This window comes from Uranotaenia lowii, chromosome 2 (genome assembly GCF_029784155.1).
Source record: "Uranotaenia lowii strain MFRU-FL chromosome 2, ASM2978415v1, whole genome shotgun sequence".
Lineage (NCBI taxonomy): Eukaryota > Metazoa > Arthropoda > Insecta > Diptera > Culicidae > Uranotaenia > Uranotaenia lowii.
In genome coordinates this window covers 226,207,427-226,225,836 of record NC_073692.1, presented here as the reverse complement: position 1 = coordinate 226,225,836, position 18,410 = coordinate 226,207,427, and the positions used below count along the sequence as shown (strand labels likewise).

General features: G+C 32.5%; 1 protein-coding gene across 1 annotated transcript in view; it reads right to left on the bottom strand.

Moving 5' to 3' along the window:
• The window catches only part of LOC129745575 (venom dipeptidyl peptidase 4), an 810,441-nt gene that overhangs the window by 539,003 nt on the left and 253,028 nt on the right, over positions 1–18,410 (bottom strand). The window lies entirely within an intron of this gene.

Below are 18,410 nucleotides of genomic sequence, written 5' to 3'. Positions count from 1 at the left end.
CTAAAATTTTTTCACGATCCTTAATGTGGAAGTACCGGAGGAAATTTTGTGGAAATTTTACTATTTCTTACAAGGGTGAGGGCAAAGGTGTCGGGTCGGTGCTTACGTAATCAAAGTTTTTTGGTTGTTTAACGCTACCCCCAGTCTAGAAGATAGCGTCCAAATCTTCTGAGCAAACGGTCATGAGATCAATCCCGGTCACGGCAAACTTAGTACACTTTCTGTGGGTTGGTGGTTTTAGCATTTGTAGGATGTTAGCCATCATATCCTCAAAAGAAGTTTCATTGAGATCCTATGTAGGTCTATGTTTTTGTGTTAATTCTAAAAAATAAATAATCTCAACTAATTTCAACGATATACCAAAGCGCTATAAAATTAAATCAACTCGAACACGATTGATAAATCCATCGAATCGAGATCACGTGACGAGTTTCCCACCACCGAAAAATCTCGCCGCTAATTAACTCATTTGAGGTGCCTTCAACTAACGATTTGCTCGCCTTCACGAGGTGGAAATATCCTCTACTCTACTCCTAAAACATACCCACACGAAAAACGTAACAACAGATGGCAAATTTTTCTGGAACCAGAAAAAAGTTCTCCGTTCGTGATCAAATTTTCCGGTTGACGGTGAGAGGATTGGAGATTGTGTAAGGAACTCGTCATCTCGCCGTGGGAAAAACGCTACCGAAGCGAAAAGAAAAACTCATTCATTTGAGCGAGAAAAGGGTTTTTTTCTTGTTAGTACACACATACAAACCCGCAGACACACGTGCCCCGAAAAGTGCTGCCGATGGAAATGGTTTAATTAAAATTTCTTGACACAACATTCAACCGTGGATACTAGAAAGTGAGAAAAACGTTTCCATTCTAATGTGCCAAGTGCTCGGGATAATGCAACACCAAGTAGGACCAATATTATGGCAAACAAAAGCGGTCAATTAAAATTGTACCGGATATTCGTGTAAAAAGTTTATGGTTTTACTTTACAAACGGGAAATGAAAATTAATTGTGTAATTTTAAACAGTAAACACAAATTTACTGCATGGAATCGATAGCTCGTTTTAGTTTATTTAGATAAATAAAAAAAAAGAGTTTTGAGTGAAAAATGACAGTACTGTTAGGGTACTCAAGTATTGCGATATTCATAAAATACGAAAACTAATAATTTGTAAGAGTTATTTTTGTTTTTTGAAACTTTTATCCAAAGCCATAGTTTGCATTTTTTTTCTTTAATTTTTGGTTTAAAAATCTGTTCTCACGTTGCCATCAGAAAAGGAAAGATGTTCACATAAAGGGGAACACAAGTTTGTTTATATTGAGAGAGAAGTTTTCACGCAAAACACTATTTTTCATAGCAAGAATAGATATCTATATTACTGAAGGTTGAGTAATAACTAGGAAGAAAAACTAAATCGAATGAGTTATAAAAGCTACAATCATAAGATTGCAAATATATGAAAACAACAGGAGCGGGATTATGAAACTCGAAACAATCGAGTTTCGTTCGATTCGACCAACTTTGGCATTACCGATCTCGATTCGAATGGAACATTTCGAGATGATCTACTACCCGATTTACTCGAAATCTAGTACGTGAAAATTTAGAACTGATGCTAATTCGATTCGAGTTCAACTCGAAACGGGTAACTCGAATCGAATAGGATTCATAATTCCACCCCAGATTTGCCTTATTCATAATAAATCCGATATAAAAGACTATCAATTCATGGATAGAAAACGTTCAATGCAATAGTAGAACATTTTTAAAAATAATTGAATTTTTGGCATTATTTCAATAAAATGTTCGATTCAGCTTGGATTTATTGGATTCAGCTCCCAAAACGTCCGAGATCCGAGGGTGTCCGGTAAGAAAGCGTCCGATTAACGAGCGAGTACTGTAACACACATTTACAACGGTGATGGAAAGTATTACATAGAGTAAGGTTGCCAGATTGCCTGATTTTATCCGGGTTTGCCCGGATATTTAATATTTAATTTAAAAACAGTCCGGCCCGGCCCGGTGGCCCGGATTTAATGGAAAAGTCCCGGATTTTGCCTGGATTTTTTTTAAATTTATTTGGCAAATGAAACAAAAAAAAAACAACAAACACCTCCAAAGCGAAATTTTTTGAGTAAGTTTTCTAAAAATCTAAATTTCTAATAATCATGAAAGGGTTTTTGGAAGCCTTAAATACGGTTCAAAATCAATCGATGAGTTTTGATGAAGAACATTTTTTTTCATATTTTTTTCTTGATTTTGTTAAGGAATTTCTGAGTTTGAGCTGAGTCTGAGTTGACAAAATTTGTCCGGATATTGCCCGGATTTAATTTGAAATCGAATGCCCATATTTTGTCAGGTTTTTATATTAAAATTTCCCGGTTTGTCTGGCCCGGATACGTGCTGAAAAAATTCTGGCAACCTTAATATAGAGCATGGGTGGCCAACATTTCCAACAGGCGGGCCAAATTTTGGAGATGAGATAGGTTGGTGGGCCACACCACCATTTTATTTTTTTGAGAATTTGGAGCAAATAAATTAACAACTGTTTTTAAACATTTTTGTTTTCATTTGTTTTCTTTTTAAAATATGTAGGTATGTATGAAAGGCAGACTAATGAGATTTGGTTCAGGTTTTTACTATTTCTATTGACATAAATTGATTTGAAAAATAATTTGGAAAATTATTGAGACCTCGTTTCTCAGACCAAATTAAATCTTCATTACTATATTAGAAACATTTGACGACTGTAATAGCATATGTGTTCTCATCCAGAACAAATTGTATATAGTTATACGTAATATGGAGCAATATTTATGTCAAATATATTTGTTTTTAATTCAAGTTTTGAACTTCTGTTGAGTTAATTTGTTGCAGAAATGTCTGATAGTATGAGAATTGCAAAGTACATAGAATTGTATATATATTCCAACATTTTTTTGAATAAAAAATTCTGATTTTTTATTTCTGTATCCCATTGAGTTGTCTATCTAAAACAAGAACAAAGCAAATGATGAGATAATATGTATCGACTGCGAGCGCTGTGGAAAAAAAAACGACTCAATTCTGGCATGTGCGTACTGCTTCGCGAATGCCCATTTCAAATGCTATTTAATCGGCAGCGCTGCACAAAAAATAAATGATTAGTTATTATTTAGTAAACCAAGTTATTCAAAAACATTTTCAAATGAAATGCGTACTTCAAAATTGGATTTTGACAAAGTGACCACGGCTACCGAAACATTCATAGAATTCTTTTGACACTGTCCAAATAGATTTTTAAAAAATCGGAGATTGAAATTAAAACTGAAATTAGAAGTGTCTGAACTAAATAAAACGCAATCTTTTTTCCCGGCAAAGTTACAAGGCTAAAAAATCAAATAGACTATGGGAGTAAAATTCCGATCTCTTACAATTCCATAATTCTAGGAGTCCTGTTTGTCAAAAATGAAAATACGAATTATGGCTTTCGCAAAATCGCACATTTCTAACATGTATAGTATACATTGTAAACCTATTAAAGATTAATTGTTTTAACAGAATAATAATAATAAAGGTATTCGTTGGTTTCGAACTTTTGCAAATGTATCATCGATTTCAAAAGATTACAAAATATGTAAATTTTTATTACTTTCAAATACATGATATTTTGTTGATTTCAAAATTTATAATTTCTAAGGTACATATTTAATTTGAATTTTTTCTGTAAAAAAAACTTTATTTGAAGTCCTCAGAACTTTGATATTTTCAACAGATATAATAACATGGTTCATGAATAAGGTTGCCAGACATTTTTCCATCCCCATCCGGGCCTGGCAATTCCGGGCATTTTTTCAAAAAAACCTGGCAAAATCCGGGCATGGATTTCAATTTTTCAAATCCTAAAACCGGGCAAAAACCGGGCAAAATTTAGGTGTAATTATACATAAAAGCAAAGAAAAAATGCAAAAAAAATGAAATTAATATTTTATTAATGTAATTGCAGATTTCCAAAAACTTTTTGGAACACTTAAATATTTAAAGGTTTATAAAAGTAAATCTGCGAAATTATTTGAAACAATCGTTGAAAATTTCCATACCGTTAATCGATATGGCTAAAACTTACTCAAAAACTTTGATTTTTTTGGGTTTCTTTGTGAAAATTGTGAAAAAATCCGGGCAATATCCGGACTTTTTGCACGATATCCGGGCAACCGGGCCGGACCGGACTTTATCGAAATTTTGCATCAAATATCCGGGCAAACCCGGATAAAACCGGGCAATCTGGCAAGCTTAATCATGAAACGCTTTGAATGTTGACAGCTTTTCAAATAAAAAAATTTAAAACAGTCAGTGGTGTAATTCTATGTGAAAAATCGTTTATAAGCTGCAAAAATTGCTGAATGCTCCCGTCTGCAAAAATTAGCAAATTTTAAATTGGGTCAAAATCTGAAGACATCTTGCTCAACTTGTCATGTAATATATCTATTTTCCCGTGATATTTACAGTAAAAAAATCGTTAATTTCAAATGGAGTAAATTCTTCGCTCTGAAATGCTTTAAATACTACACGTTGGCAATAAATTGTTTTATTCGTGTTTTGGTATTTGGTATAGCTTCGTACTGAAATTTTTGAAAATATAATATTTTCTACATGAAGCCTTTAAAAACCAGTCAAAATTCAAACTAGTGTCATGCATCTTAAGATTGCCAGTATTTTTTCAGCACGTGTCGGACAAATCCGGGCTATTTTATTTCAAACTTGGCGAAATCTGGGATATGGTTTGAAAACAGACAACCGGAAATCCGGACAATATCACGGAAATTTTATCAAAACCCAGGAATTACTAATTAAAAATCAACACCCAACAGCAGATTTTGAATTGTTTTGTAGACTTACAAAAACCATGTTAATTTTTATAAAACAATATTTTTATTAAAATCCGGGTTTTTTCAATAAAATCCGGGCAACCGGACCGGACTTTTCCCAAATTTTGTAATAAATATCAGGGCAAACCCGAAAAAACAGAGAAGCTGACAATCTTAATTTAGGAGCTCTTATCGCTTTTGGAATAATTTATGTATAAAAAATTGAAATTTTTTAAAGAATACAGGTTTTGCCCAACTTTTGTTATGAATTCTTTAATGATTGATGCAAATTTTGATAAACTTCTTCTCTAAAGGGTACAAAACCTATAAGAAAAGCCTAAATTCTATAGAACTAAGATTTCAATGTGGTCATCCAGGAAAAAGCATCGCGGGCCATGGTTTGACCACCCATGATTTGAAAAGATATGAGATATCAAGGGATAAAAAAAAATAAACCGCAAATATAATGATTTTTTATAGTCAATTTTGTTAATTTTGCTAATTTGGTTCATTTTGTTAATTTTGAAAATTTTGTATATTTTGTAAATTTTGTAAATTTTGTAAATTTTGTAAATTTTGTAAATTTTGTAAATTTTGTAAATTTTGTAAATTTTGTAAATTTTGTAAATTTTGTAAATTTTGTAAATTTTGTAAATTTTGTAAATTTTGTAAATTTTGTAAATTTTGTCAATTTTGTAAATTTTGTAAATTTTGTAAATTTTGTAAATTTTGTAAATTTTGTAAATTTTGTAAATTTTGTAAATTTTGTAAATTTTGTAAATTTTGTAAATTTTGTAAATTTTGTAAATTTTGTAAATTTTGTAAATTTTGTAAATTTTGTAAATTTTGTAAATTTTGTAAATTTTGTAAATTTTGTAAATTTTGTAAATTTTGTAAATTTTGTAAATTTTGTAAATTTTGTAAATTTTGTAAATTTTGTAAATTTTGTAAATTTTGTAAATTTTGTAAATTTTGTAAATTTTGTAAATTTTGTAAATTTTGTAAATTTTGTAAATTTTGTAAATTTTGTAAATTTTGTAGATTTTGTAAATTTTGTTTTTTTTTGTAAATTTTGTAAATTTTGTAAATTTTGTAAATTTTGTAAATTTTGTAAATTCTGTAAATTTTGTAAATTTTGTAAATTTTGTAAATTTTGTAAATTTTGTAAATTTTGTAAATTTTGTAAATTTTGTAAATTTTGTAAATTTTGTAAATTTTGTAAATTTTGTAAATTTTGTAAATTTTGTAAATTTTGTAAATTTTGTAAATTTTGTAAATTTTGTAAATTTTTAAATTTTGTTAATTTTGTAAATTTTGTAAATTTTGTAAATTTTGTAAATTTTGTAAATTTTGTAAATTTTGTAAATTTTGTAAATTTTGTAAATTTTGTAAATTTTGTAAATTTTGTAAATTTTGTAAATTTTGTAAATTTTGTAAATTTTGTAAATTTTGTAAATTTTGTAAATTTTGTAAATTTTGTAAATTTTGTAAATTTTGTAAATTTTGTAAATTTTGTAAATTTTGTAAATTTTGTAAATTTTGTAAATTTTGTAAATTTTGTAAATTTTGTAAATTTTGTAAATTTTGTAAATTTTGTAAATTTTGTAAATTTTGTAAATTTTGTAAATTTTGTAAATTTTGTAAATTTTGTAAATTTTGTAAATTTTGTAAATTTTGTAAATTTTGTAAATTTTGTAAATTTTGTAAATTTTGTAAATTTTGTAAATTTTGTAAATTTTGTAAATTTTGTAAATTTTGTAAATTTTGTAAATTTTGTAAATTTTGTAAATTTTGTAAATTTTGTAAATTTTGTAAATTTTGTAAATTTTGTAAATTTTGTAAATTTTGTAAATTTTGTAAATTTTGTAGATTTTGTAAATTTTGTTTTTTTTTTGTAAATTTTGTAAATTTTGTAAATTTTGTAAATTTTGTAAATTCTGTAAATTTTGTAAATTTTAAAAATTTTGTAAATTTTGAAAAATTTGAAAATTTAAAAAATTTTGTAAATTTTGTAAGTTTTGTAAGTTTTGTTAATTTTGTAGGTTTTGTAAATATTGTAAATATTGTCAATTTTGTCAATTTTGTCAATTTTGTCAATTTTGTCAATTTTGTCAATTTTGTCAATTTTGTCAATTTTGTCAATTTTGTCAATTTTGTCAATTTTGTCAATTTTGTCAATTTTGTCAATTTTGTCAATTTTGTCAATTTTGTCAATTTTGTCAATTTTGTCAATTTGGTCAATTTTGTCAATTTTGTCAATTTTGTCAATTTTGTCAATTTTGTCAATTTTGTAAATTTTATCAATTTTGTCCAGTTTTGTCCAGTTTTGTCCAATTTTGTCCAATTTTGTCAATTTTGTCAATTTTGTCAATTTTGTCAATTTCGTCAATTTTGTCAATTTTGTCAATTTTGTCAATTTTGTCAATTTTGTCAATTTTGTCAATTTTGTCAATTTTGTCAATTTTGTCAATTTTGTCAATTTTGTCAATTTTGTCAATTTTGTCAATTTTGTCAATTTTGTCAATTTTGTCAATTTTGTCAATTTTGTCAATTTTGTCAATTTTGTCAATTTTGTCAATTTTGTCAATTTTGTCAATTTTGTCAATTTTGTCAATTTTGTCAATTTTGTCAATTTTGTCAATTTTGTCAATTTTGTCAATTTTGTCAATTTTGTCAATTTTGTCAATTTTGTCAATTTTGTCAATTTTGTCAATTTTGTCAATTTTGTCAATTTTGTCAATTTTGTCAATTTTGTCAATTTTGTCAATTTTGTCAATTTTGTCAATTTTGTCAATTTTGTCAATTTTGTCAATTTTGTCAATTTTGTCAATTTTGTCAATTTTGTCAATTTTGTCAATTTTGTCAATTTTGTCAATTTTGTCAATTTTGTCAATTTTGTCAATTTTGTCAATTTTGTCAATTTTGTCAATTTTGTCAATTTTGTCAATTTTGTCAATTTTGTAAATTTTGTCACTTTTGTCAATTTTGTCACTTTTGTCAATTTTGTCAATTTTGTCAATTTTGTCAATTTTGTCAATTTTGTCAATTTTGTCAATTTTGTCAATTTTGTCAATTTTGTCAATTTTGTCAATTTTGTCAATTTTGTCAATTTTGTCAATTTTGTCAATTTTGTCAATTTTGTCAATTTTGTCACTTTTGTCAATTTTGTCGATTTTGTCAATTTTGTCAATTTTGTCAGTTTTGTCAATTTTGTCAATTTTGTCAATTTTGTCAATTTTGTCAATTTTGTCAATTTTGTCAATTTTGTCAATTTTGTCAATTTTTCTTAATTTTGTCAATTTTGTCAATTTTGTCAATTTTGTCAATTTTGTCAATTTTGTCAATTTTGTCAATTTTGTCAATTGTGTCAATTTTGTCAATTTTGTCTATTTACAGTTTTAATTTTGTCAATTTTTTCAATTTTGCCAATTGTGTTTTGAGGTAAAATATCTTGTTTTCCACAGTTTTTGCTTGTTCTGTCAGAAAAACCATATAAATTCATTAACTGACCAATGTTTATCATCTCAAATATGATTGGTTCTTTTAATTTGGCTTTTTTCTTTATTCTCTACCTGTTTTATTGATCAAAAATCTCATAACGAAGTTTATTTTAATCTTTTCACTCAAACCTCTTGTTGATCGAGTTTTCGACATTCAATTCCAGTTTTCTCCACCAAAAATTTCAGCTTTTGAGAAGAACATTTCCACGTTATTTGTTTGCAAAGGATTTTGAATATTTGAATATTGGATTTGCTTGTCTACTTCACGGCGTTTATTACACCATGGAAACAGTTTAGACAAACACAGAAGGATGGGTGTTCAGAAATAGATTTTAAGGTGTTTTTTCAGCGCTAGTTTTCAAAAGCTTTAAAAACAGTTGAAATTCCTTAAAATGGTATCAAAAATATTAAAAAAGTTACTAAAAACACTTTATTTATAAGCTTAACCATCCATTGATTGCTTTAATATTGCTTTTTTCGATAAAAAGGTAATTTTTTCATAATTCAAAATCATTCTTATTTGGACGATGGCACTGAATTGGAGTAACTTTTAAATTATTGACTTACTGCTTTCAGTTAACTTGTTTAGAAGCGTTCAAGTGAAGTGTGCTAACCTTAATGTGGCACAGGACGCTGTCGAGCGCCATCATGAAAAACATGTGCTCATAGTGGATGGAGCTAGTGTGTTAGTGAGGCTCATGATGAATGACGGTGGAGTGGACATTAAAATTCATGACCTATCCGAGAATGTGTCAAACGAAGAAATCATGACATATCTCAAACCTTTCGGAGATGTTCTCTCCATTCGAGACCTCGTATGGGGTGAGAACTTTGCGTATAAAGGCAAAATGATTTTGCGCCGTCACATCAAATCATTTGTGACCATTGCAAACGAGGTGAGCTTGGTGACATACAAAAATCAACGAACTACGTGTCGTCACTGCACCAACCTCTCTCAACCAGGTAGTACGTGTGTAGAGAATAGAAAACTCCTCGCACAAAAAACCGACCTAAACAAACGATTAGAGGCTGCTAAGAATAGTAACAATGCAGCAAGCTATTCGAGTGTGGTTGCAAATTTCACCAATTTGGTGACCGGTCAAACTTCGCAAACTGTGTCCATTCCAACAACAAAAGAATCAAGTGAAACCTCGCTAGACAGTGTACCAACTCCAGCTACACCGGCTGAGTCGCTTCCACAGGAGAAAAAAACGGCCAACAACGCTTCCACCAAAGACAAGGTTGGAGAACGAACGCAAGATGAAGAAACGATGGTGACTGATGACGAATCCAATTCGAGGGCTCTTAACAACACTACCAGTTCTAATGACGTAAGTGATCTTTATAAATTACCCAAAATTACTCTCCCTTCGTTTTATGCTGAGATTTCCGATAGTGATGGATCTGGTGTTGGTGGTTTGAGCCCAAATATTACAAGACGTGGTAGAGATCGTGTAAAGAAAGCAAAAATTGATCATAATTCCACTGGTGGGATTAAATCTCAAACTAACAATCAAAAATAAAAATGACTCAATTACCGAAAAGTTTCAACATCTCAACCATCAATATATGTTGTATTGCTAGTGAAAATAAAATTAATTCTTTGTGTTCTTTTATTCGTCTTCATGATCTCGATGTTGTTCTACTACAAGAAGTTGAAAGTCCAACATTATGCATTCCTGGCTTTACTGTCCTTACAAATGTTGATTGTACGAAAAGAGGTGCTGCAATCGCATTAAAGTCCCATATCCCTTTTTGTAACGTTCAAAGAAGTCTTGATAGTAGAATTATTACTGTAAAAATTGGTGATTGTGTAACTGTTTGTAACGTTTATGCCCCTTCTGGTTCCCAAAATGTGTCCGCTAGAGAAAATCTATTTAAACATTCACTCCCTTTTTACTTACAAAACGCCGCAGAACATTTGATAATTGGTGGAGATTTCAACAGCGTGATCTCTGTCAAAGATGCGACTGGCATAAATAACCTTAGTCTGTCTATGAAAAATTTAGCGTCTAGTCTAATCCTATGTGACACGTGGGAGAAAATACACAGAAATCAGGTTGAGTTCAGCTTTGTCCGTCCAAATTCTGCGTCTCGCCTCGATCGAATATACATTTCTCAGTCCCTTGTCCCTCATCTTCGCACTGCGGAGTTTTTTGTTTCCTGTTTTTCTGTTCATAAGGCTTATCAAATAAGGTGTTGCCTTCCAGTTTTGAATACGGCTTGCGGTCGCGGATATTGGTCAATGAGAAGTCACGTATTAACAGATGAAAATATGCAGGAGTTTGAGCAAAAATGGAATCGCTGGCTTAGAGAACTTCGTTGTTACAACTCATGGATGTCTTGGTGGATTGATTACGCGAAACCGAAAATTAGGAATTTTTTCCGTTGGAAAACTTACGAAAAGTTTCGAGTTTTTCATGCGCAAAATGAATTTCTTTACGCAAGGCTAAAAGAAGCTTATGACGGTTTGTTTAGGAATCCAGATATGCGAACGGAAGTCAATCGAATAAAAGCGAAAATGTTTCAGCTTCAAAATAATTTCTCCAAGGTTTACCACAGACTCAACGAAAAATTTATTGGAGGGGAAAAAATATCAACTTTTCAGCTTGGAGAGCGTTTTCATCGCAAGAAAAATAGTTCGATACACAAAATTAAAGTTGGCGGTCAAACGCTGGTTACAAACACTGACATTCAACGTCATGTTGTTGATTATTTTACGAATCTTTATTCTGTTCAGCCTTGTCAATCAAACGAAAATTTTCCTTTGAATAACGTTATTTCAGAAATGCCGAAGCAAACAACAGGGTAATGGATGACATCTCCACACACGAAATATATTTTGCGATTAAATTGAGTTGTTCCGGGAAATCACCTGGTAGTGATGGAATCCCCAAGGAATTCTACCAAAAAGCATTCGACATCATCCATCGCCAACTGAACCTCATCATAAACGAAGCCTTGCATGGTAACATTACGGAGAAGTTCACTGAAGGAGTTATTGTTTTATGTAAGAAAAAAACCAATGATGACACTATTAAGTCCTACCGTCCAATTTCGCTACTTAATTTCGACTACAAACTTTTAGCACGGATTTTGAAACTTCTTTTGGAAAAAGCCATGGAGGAAAATAACATCTTGAATCAAAGTCAGAAGTGCTCAAACTCTGACAGAAATATTTTCGAAGCCCTATTCGCAATTAAAGATCGTATCGCAGAACTAAAATGCCGGAGCCGTTCAGGAAGGTTAATATCATTTGATTTGGATCATGCCTTTGATCGAGTAGACAAACGTTTTCTATTGAATGTCTTAAGAAGCATGCGTTTTAACTCTGGTTTGGTATCCCTGCTTGATAAATTAATGACTTCGGCTGGCTCAAAAATTATCATTAACGGAAATCTCAGTTCAAGTTTCCCCATCCAAAGGTCTGTACGTCAAGGTGATCCTTTGAGTATGCATCTTTTCGTCCTTTTCCTTCACCCTCTCCTTGAAAACTCCTTTCAATTTGTAATGATCCTTTGGAACTGGTGGTGGCTTACGCTGATGATATTTCTATCATTTTGCTTGATGAAAGAAAACTTCCCCTCATCAAAGAAGCTTTTGAAAGCTTCGAGCGATGTTCTGGTGCCACTCTTAACTCCCGGAAAACAATTTTTATTGAAATTGGAGCTGATTCTAACCATGCGACCCATGCAGATTGGATGACATTTGGAGATAGCGTGAAGATTCTTGGAATTACGTTCTTCAATTCTCACAAGCGAATGGTAGACTTTAACTGGGACAATGCTATACGGAAAACATATCACTTGATGTGGCTATTTAAACCTCGTTTACTAAGCATCCATCAGAAGATCATAGTATTAAATACCTTCGTGACCTCTCGTTCATGGTTCATTGCATCTGTATTGAATATCCCAAACTCAGCTGTAGCAAGGATTACTTCTCAAATTGGCCGTTTTATTTGGGACAGATATCCTACAAGAGTAGCCATAGAACAACTATGTCTTCCCGTTGACAAAGGTGGTTTAAATTTACATTTACCGAAACATAAAAGTAAAGCCCTATTAATCAATCGAACTATGCGCTGCTGGGATTCGACGCCATTCGCCAACTGCTTCCGAGCACAAATGGAAAATCCTCCCAATCCAAAGGGTATTCCGGTATTCTACCCGTGCTTAAAAGTAGTTGCCAAACATGTTCCGTACCTGCCACGACAAATCATGGAGTCACCATCTACTTCATTGATACACAATGTTTACAAAGACAAGCTTCAAACTCCCAAAGTAATGGAAGAGAATCCTGGAATAGAGTGGGCGAAAGTGTGGAGGAACATAAGAAGCAAAACCCTTACATCTTCTGAAAAATCGATGTACTATCTGCTAGTAAACCGAAAAATTCCTCATGCTGATCTTATGTTCCGAACTGGACGAGCCGATACTCCTTATTGTGACACCTGTATGAACTCCTCTGAAGACTTGGAACACATGTTGTCGTCGTGCCCAGGAGTTGCTGACCTGTGGAACCATCTTCAGTTAAAATTAAATGTGATTTTGTCTCGAAGAATATCTTTCTACACGTTTGCAATACATGAACACGAGAAGATCTGATAGGAATAAGGCTTTAAAATTGTTTATAACATACATAAACTTTGTGTTAGGCGTCAATAATAGTTTATCCGTTCCAGCTCTTGACTTTGTTTTAAATTATAATTGTATGTAACTTGTTGTCAAAATAAACTTGTTAACAAAAAAAAATTATGTAATTTTCTTTAAATTTAATTAATTTTTCACTCTAATTTTTTTCGCTAGTTTAGTCAATTTTGTCAGTTTTTCATTGATGTTTTATAGATTTGGTCAATTTGGTTTTATGCCAATTTTGTCAATTAAGTTATTTTTATCAATTTGGTCCATTTTTTAAATTTTGTTTTTTTTTTCTCATTTTGTATATTTTGAAATTTTGTTCAGAGTTCTGAGTGTTGAAAATTTTGTTCAAATTTGAAAAATTTATCAAACACTTTTAACAAAAAAATAGTAATATACAAAAGTGTCCTTATTTATAAAATTGACAAAAAAATACAAAATTAAAACTTTTTTTTTACAACAATGACAACTTGGAAAAAAGTTGACAAAATGGTTAAAATTTACAAAATCAATAGTGAATTCGTTAGATTATTGGACCCTATGTTACCGTATCATTTTTAACTTGAGTGTAATTTTACGCAATTATTTTTTTCAATATCTTCGGATTCTTCACTTCAGAGGTTACCCAGAGCAAGCAAAAGTTGAATTGTTTTTCTCTATTTTCATATTTCATTTATTTTGAAGCTACCATATGCTGGGACTCCAAAAAGCAAAAATTAAAATTATGTATATTTATTTTAAAATTTCCATTGAATCGAAAAACCATCTTTTGGTTGCAAGTTTTGTGAAAATATTATTATGTTGAATTTCTTTTATCTTGTAAATAATTTTGAAGATTCGGATTTACTGCGTTTGAAATTCTTCAATCATAACTTAACGATTCATGATTTAGAAATTTATTATTTGTTTACTATTTTGTTTAATACGCAATAATTAACAGGCTGTAAGAAAGGTTTCAATCCACTGTCAACTACATTGAATTGATTTTTTCATTCTCACATTGGCATTGATTTAATTCGAGTGAAAATTTTCGAAACGAGAACATGTTGCAAATTGGCATGTCCGATGTTGTGCAATGTCCTACATAAATCGATTATCAAATCATCATTACTTATGACCGTTGTCTGCCAATTTGAGGTGGGGAATATTACGTGCACGCTAATAACGTTATTTCAATTTAATAGTTGTTTAATGTCTGTATAAATTAAGGTCGCAGGAGTGGTAGACATGTAATGACATAGGTATCTATTTTAACAAATGACATAGCTAACGAACCTAGCGTGATCAGGATGAAAATAATGATTTAAAGTTTGCGTGTTGAAAATGCTACATTATCCTGGGTTTGTTGTATTTTTTAACTTGTAGGAGTCTCACTTTTGAAGTTTAAATTGTTGAGAAAAATACAGCTGAGGGAGAGTGAATATTTTAAAATTAGCTTACTTGTCCAATTCAAGTATCAACCGGTGGTATTGACTTAAAATACTGCAAGGAATATGCTTTTCACAATTTAGGTAAATGTGACAGACGATATGGCACGGCAAATTGTCACATGATTGGCATTGCGCTGAGAGACACTCTTCGTTTAGGATTCCGTCCACCGGATTTAAGATTGGGATCTGGGACAGTGCGTGCATTATCGTGTAAACATATGTCTTATTCAAATATGCAGTTTAATGTTTAATATTAAAGTTTCGGCCTAATTCTGTGTTTCGTTTTAGAACTAGTCGTTTTATTCTTTTTTTTAAACCAAGGGAATTATGCATAAAACAAAATCTACTAAATGAATACTTTCAATCCCATCAAACCCCACCCAATATATCGTAACATCACAGAACAGAGCCGGCAATGTAATGTGTCGACTTGATGTCAGATTAACCGAGAAAACTGACCATCATAACGGTGTTTCCAGGAACTGCATCGATGAAAAGCGCTGAATAACTGCAACAGGCAGCCATTCGGAAAGAACGACGATGATGACGAGGAACGGTTATCCGCCGGTTTTATCATGAGGCCATTGCTTATTAACATTGTGTGCAACCAGTTACGAGAAAATCGGATTACCATATCCCTGGCGAGCGATTGAAGAAAAAAATAGAGGTCTGGTGCAAGCAGATTCCCCACCAACTTTTCCGCTGATGGTGCTAACAGCGGGAAGAGCTTGAGATTATTAAACCGATGATTTCCAGCATGGTGTATCGTAAAGGGAGGGATGGTTTATGTATGTTTTGCTGAGATAGTGAATCGTATTATTTTTTACACTCACTGAGAAACGTTGATGGTTTGTTTTAAATCGGTTCCTTCTGGTTCATGAATCCATTGGAATACCTAACTTGAGTTGCAATCATAGAGCTATACAGCGGCTTTAAAACGATAAAGTAGTTTTTCAAGTTCAGAAAAAACGTTACTATCCATTTGGAGTTAAAAAAAGTGTCGTTTTATTATTTTTATCAAGGCATGACATGAAACATAAGACTGAGCCGACTCCGGGTCATTTTTGAATTCCTTAAACCCTGGGATCTAAAATGCTTCGTTTTGGTCCAAAACTCATCCATGATTTTTTGCAAAATTTTTTAGTAACGTTTACATGAGTAAATTTTAACTTTAAGGCTTGAATGGAAAAATTAAATATTTTGTACTGAAAAATCAACATCATTTTTATCTCTTTTGTGGAACCGAGCCATTAGCATGTTTTGGTGTCAATTTATAAATTTTCTGTAGGAAATTTTCCGTTTAACGACTTTGTCGAGGACCGTAACGTCGTATCTTATTAGACAAAAAAGTTATTAGGTGTTGATTGGGGGTATGTCTTTACGCAATGAAAAATAATATGATTAATTGACATCACTGTTGGGTGCCTAGTGAGATATTGCATGCATGACTACTTTCCATGCAATACTTCCCAGTAAACATGAATCGGCAGAGAGGTAACTCAAATCGCCAGAGGGATCGTAACGATCTCTCTGGCGATTTTGCATCATCACATCGTTGGAGAGGAACACACCATACGCGTGCCTTGGGTGAGTGCCACGAATTAAGCTAAGACACGCCCTATCCAGAGAAACACACGAACACATTCCGAATCGTGTTTGTATGTTTCCCTTCGAGACGCGTGTTCGCCTGCCTGAGAAGTCGACAGCTACGATTGAAAGCGCACACGGGACACGGGGACAAAATGCGACCACACCGTACGAGTGTACGGTTCAAACTGATTTCGCATGTACGCATTCGTATTTGTTGCCTCTAGGTATCTCGGCAGGACAAACCGAATGAAAATATTTGCGTTCTTGGAGTGTCGCCGAAGTTAACCGATTTATTCTAAGTTCGGTGACTCAACTCTCAATTTTTTGCATGCTCTGTCGATTTCTGAGAGGACGCGCTTACTGGGTTTGCGAGGCTCCAGCAGTGATGTCAATTGAATTTATCGTCGATCAATGCAAAAAGACATATCCCTGTTATACAGCTTATAACTTTTGTGTCTAATAAGATACGAAGTTATGGTCTTCAACAAAGTTGTTCGGCGGAAAATTTCCATTAAAGAATTTGTAAATTGGCACAAAACCATCAGCAGGCTCGGTTCCACAGAAAAACAAAAAATTATGATGATTTTTCAGTACAAAATAGTTAATATTCTCATACAAACTTAAAAATTTAAATTTACTCATGTAAACGTTACTGTAAAATTTTGCAAAAGGTCATGGTTGAGTTTTGGACCAAAACGAAGCTTTTTAGACCCCAGGGTTTGAGGAATTCAAAAATGACTCCAAATCAACTCAGTCGAATGGAACATTACATTTAATTTGACATGTGAATAATTGAACTTGTAATGAAAATTATACACAGTCATCTATTTATTTGTTCAAGAGCCTTCCGCCTTTTATTCCACCAACTTTGGAAACCAGCATGATAAAAAAAAGCTTTTTTAAATTTATTCAGCTTACTTTTGGTTATTGTCTTTTTCGGGAACCATGGTTGTTCGGCTCCTCCTATACAACACAGATCCGGGAGAAAACAACACTGTTGTCAGTTCGGCTTCAGAGTGTAGGTAATCCTCTTGCGATCGTGCGCGACTCGTTATCCGAGATTGCACGAGCTGTAAGCGCCTCAGACCAGAGATGCCAATGTGCCTGATTTTTCAGGCATTGCCTGATTTTCGAGGACCTGCCTGAAAACCTGATAAGCCATTGAATTTCCCTGATTTTTGAAAATATGCCTGATTTTGTCTGATTTTTTGCGAATTTCATGAAAAGGGGTAGTAAGGAACTGGAGAAGGTACCATAGCTGAAGTGAAAAAGTGAAAATGTGGCTGAATCAAAGCAATCGAAAGATTCCTTTTAATTCTTATTTAAAAAAGAGAATTAAAGAAAATCTTTCGATAGCTTTGATGCAGTAGAATTATTCAACCAAGAAGGCTCACAACACATATTACAATATTCCAGTTTTTTTTTCGATTATAGTCGTTTTACCATCTTTATGGCATTCGCGACTTTATCAACGTTACAGTTGGCGGATCGTTATTGAGAAACTTATCCGGTACAACTGTGTTCGATGTTTACTCTTGGGCTCGAACTCGCGGACAACGGGTCAGGAGAAGACAGACTTGCCAACTGAGCTATATGTCAAGCCCACAATATTACAGTGAAAATGTGGAGCGATGACCAAAAAAAAGGTCATCACTTTAAGCGAAATTTCCGTTACTTAAACGTAGCCTGATTTTGCCTGATTTTTATTTCACGAGTTCCCTGATTTTTGAAAAAAAAAAATGTTGGCAACCCTGCCTCAGACAGCAAGTGTGAGAGCTTTCGCATCTGAGTGGGAGGAAGAGAATTCTAGCCAAGAGCGCCCTAGTGTTTCAGTCAAAAACAAAAAGTTACCCTACCACAATCTGTCTCAGGGAATACTCTATTCTCTTCATAAGCAGATTGAAAGCTCGCGCTCACTCTTATGTGTTGACAATCTCACACTTCATTACAGTGTGATTTATCTCTTCCCGCACAGCTAGCTTAAAGGGAGAAGATGAAAAAAATTGCACTCTCTTTCACTGGTTAAAATCTGACAGCTTTCAGTAAATTCGAAAAACGTTGCACACATAGAAGAGGTTGCAAAAATCCAATGCCTATTTAGCAAATCTCTGTGCCGATAATGCCCTGAAATGTGCACTGTGTCGAAGACGGTAAGTTTGAAAAACCGTAACTGGCATAAGGACTCGGCTCCCAACTAAAATGATGCATGATCACTACACATTCAAGCGAAACAAGAAACACATTTTATGGGATTTCGTTCCTATTGGATAATTCATCCCAAAAACAAGAAAATAAAATTATAAACCACAGCACCCGTAGGGAGAATCGAACTCAATTCACCAACCATATGGTCTTGCCAGACCGACATCTTAACCAGTGTACTATTTGAGCTTCATGCAGG